Below are 3,850 nucleotides of genomic sequence, written 5' to 3' on the forward strand. Positions count from 1 at the left end.
CAGACTACTTATCTCAGCTGGGACGGCAAAGCTCCAGTCTCAGAGTTGTAACAGTCAGTCGGATGAATGAACAGTCCTTTGGCTTGCAGGCTTTAAGCTACACAAAGTCCACAGTATAAATCCAGTGTTGACAGTGAAGGTCTTGAAAAGTCTTGAGAATGACTACTACTGGAGTTTAGTAACACACAAGAGACACGATCCCAAAAGTCTGACTCGAAGCTGTGCACGTCCCTTTTATAAAGGCATATAAGAACAATCTAGAACTTTTATTGACATGCTAATTACTGTTCTAAAATTATCTCCCTTACACAACTAATCAACTTTCCAGAACATTCCAAACATGACTAATTGAATTCAAGGTTGTGAGGTCATCAAGGGCAGTGACCTTGAGAATGTTCTAGACTAATTGAACTCAGGTCATGATGAGTGTGGGGTAAATGACCTACATAACACACCCCTCTTCAAAAAAGAAAATTTTTCAAAGAAAAATCTTTCTTTTACAAATGTAATCTTGAAAAGGATTCAAGTACTCAAATTTTGTTTTACTCTAAAGTAAAATTTCTTGAAAGTGAACAACAATAAACTCTAAATACGAGAGAGACAGTCTGCAATTAAATTGTCTCTGCCTTTGATATGTCTAATGTCAAGATTAAACTCCTGTAACATTAAACTCCATCTTAGCAATCTCTGATTTTTGCCTTTAAATTTCTGCAGAAAAACAAGAGGGTTGTGATCAATATGAACCACTATTGGCTGATTTGAAGAAGTAACATAAACTTCAAATGCTGTAAAGCTAATATCAAAGATAAACACTCTTTTTCAATTGTAGAGTAGTTTCTGGGATTTGTTAAATTTGCGTGAAAAATAGCAAACAGGATGATCTATACCATGACTATCCTCTTGCAATAAAACAGCACCAGCAGCCGTATCACTAGCATCCACAGCTAATTTGAATGGCAAAGTGAAATCTGGTGCAGACAACATGGAGCACTTTGCAGTATGGCTTTAAGTGTATCAAATGCCTGTTGGCATTGCTCTGACCAAACAAACTTTACTTTCTTTTTAAGTAAGTTAGTCAAAGGCTCAGTAATTGTGGAGAAATTTGGACAGAATTTTCTGTAGTAACCAGCCATACCGAGAAAGCGCATCAGTTGTCGTTTGCAGTTTGGTATGGGAAAACTTGAAATGGCACTGATTTTGGCATCAACAGGTTTTACCTCACCCTGTCCTACAGTATGTCCGAGGTAAGTTACCCTCGCCCAACCAAACTCAGATTTGGCAAGGTTGACAGTCAACATTGCTTTACTCAGTCTCTCAAAGAACTTCCGCATGAGCTTGATGTGTTCCTCCCAGGTGTCACTATACAGGACGACGTCGTCAACGTAGGCTGCACACCCGTCTAGCCCGGATATGACGTCGTTGATCATCCGTTGGAACGTTGCCGGAGAGTTCTTCATTCCGAATGCATCACCTTGTACTGGAACAATCCGTCTGGTGTAACAAAGGCGGATATTTCACGAGCACGATCCGTCAAAGGGACTTGCCAAAATCCCTTCAGTAGGTCAAATTTTGTCACATACTTGGCTTTCCCACTCGGTCGATGCAGTCATCAATCCTCGGGATTGGGAAAGTGTCTGTCTTTGTTAAAGTGTTGACCTTCCTAAAGTCCGTGCACATACGATAACTGTGGTCTGATTTGGGAACAAGTATGCACGGCGAACTCCAGTTACTTTTACTGGGTTCAATAAAGTCATTGTCCAGCAGGTATTTGACTTCTTCCTGGAGATATTTCGCTTTTGTTGATTCAGTCTGTATGGATGTTGTTTTACAGGCTTACTGTCCCCAACATCAACGTCGTGATAGATGACGTTTGTCCTCGTTGGAACATCTTGAAACAGGTGTTTATATTCATGGAGCAGTTCTTTCACCTGTTGTTGTTGTTCTGGCTGGAGGTGTGCCAACTTTGTAGACTCCAGCTTCTCCAGGATTTCTGAGTTCTGAAGCTTGACCGAGCCCAGCTTTGAGTTTAGAGTATTATCACTCAAGTCAGTTTCAGTATCACTATCTTCATAATGGCCAGAACTGACTGTACTGACAGGCTTTGTTTTAGTAGGATTATCCCTATCAAAATATGGCTTAAGCATATTTATGTGACATAGCTGTTTTTGTTTTCGCCTGTCAGGTGTTATTATGATGTAATTTAAATCACTCAATTTCTTATCAATTAGGTATGGCCCAAAGTAACGAGCATGGAGTGGTTTGCCAGGAATTGGAAGTAGAACAAGAACCTTTTGACCTGGTTCAAACTTCCGTTTTGAGGTGCTTTTATCATATTTGGTTTTCATTGACTGCTGAGATGACTCAAGATTTTCTCTGGCTAATTCACATGCTTTAGAGAGTTTCGTACGAAAATCTGACACATATTGCAAAATATTCAGACAATCATCATCGTCTGATAGGAATTTCTCTTTACGAGCTTAAGTGGGCCACGGACTGTATGTCCGAATACAAGCTCAAATGGGCTAAAAGCAAGAGACTCTTGAATTGACTCTCTAACAGCAAAGAGCAGAAAATGAATTCCTTCATCCCACTGCTTCTCTGTGTCAAAACAGTAGGTCCTAATCATGTTTTCAAAGTTTGATGAAAATCGCTCAAGAGCACCCTGACTTTCTGGATGATAGGCGGATGACCTATACTGTTTAATGCCTAGCTGATCCATTACTTGTTGAAAAATTCCAGACATAAAGTTGGAGCCTTGATCGGACTGGACACATTTAGGAAGGCCGAATAAAGTGAAAAAATTGACTATATATTTCACTATAGTATTTGTCTTTATATTTTTCAGTGGTATGGCTTCCGGGAAGCGAGTAGATGTACACCTAATTGTCAACATGTACTCATTTCGTGATCTTGTTTTTGGAAGGGGTCCATCTCAGTCTATAAGTATCCTACTAAATGTTTCTTGAAATGCAGGAATTGGCTGTAAATGTGTCTTTGGAATGGTCTAATTTGGTTTTCCTACCATTTGACATGTGTGACAAGTTTTACAGAAATGTGCTACATCCTGCCTGAGATTAGGCCAATAAAAGTGACTGAGAATTTTATGATAAGTTTTCCTTACTCCCAAATGACCAGCCCAGGGCGTTTCATGAGCCAGGCGCAATATTTCAGCACGATAGGGCTTTGGAACCACAATTGATGTTTTATAGCCCAGTCGTCATCAACCAAGACATCTGGAGGTCTCCATTTACGCATGAGAATACCAGACTTTGTATAATAGGAAACAGAGCTATCTGAAGTTTTATCTTCATCATCTACCCTGTCAAACAAAGACAAAACATCTGGGTCTTTGTGTTGTTCTGCAATGAGATTTGATCTAGAAAATGTCTGACTTTGGTCAGCAGAAGTTTTACTGGAAGTTTCAAATCCACGAGGGATAACGGAATGATCCGTGTCAAACACTGACTGAGAAAGGTGTCATTTAAGTCAACATCTGTGACATTATTTTTGAGAGTATTTTGATTCTCGGAAGTTTTCTTTGACATGGCTCGAGTAATGGCACATGATGGGAAAAGGCCGGGAATGTCTTCCTCTATTGGCTCTGGATTTTGATCTAAACTAGGATTATCAGTCACAAGTGGATTAGTGATGACCTTGTCCCCAGCAAGGTCGTTTCCAAGAAGAAGGTGAATCCCTTCAAAAGGCAAAAAAGGCCTAATACCTAAAGTCACAGGTCCAGAAACAAAGTCCGAAGACAAATAGACATTATGGAGAGGAACAGGAATAAAGTCATTGCAATCTACCCCCTTAATAAGAACTTTAGAACCTGAAAATGACTTTTCAGAAAACG

This window comes from Ptychodera flava, chromosome 13 (assembly GCF_041260155.1).
Source record: "Ptychodera flava strain L36383 chromosome 13, AS_Pfla_20210202, whole genome shotgun sequence".
NCBI lineage: Eukaryota > Metazoa > Hemichordata > Enteropneusta > Ptychoderidae > Ptychodera > Ptychodera flava.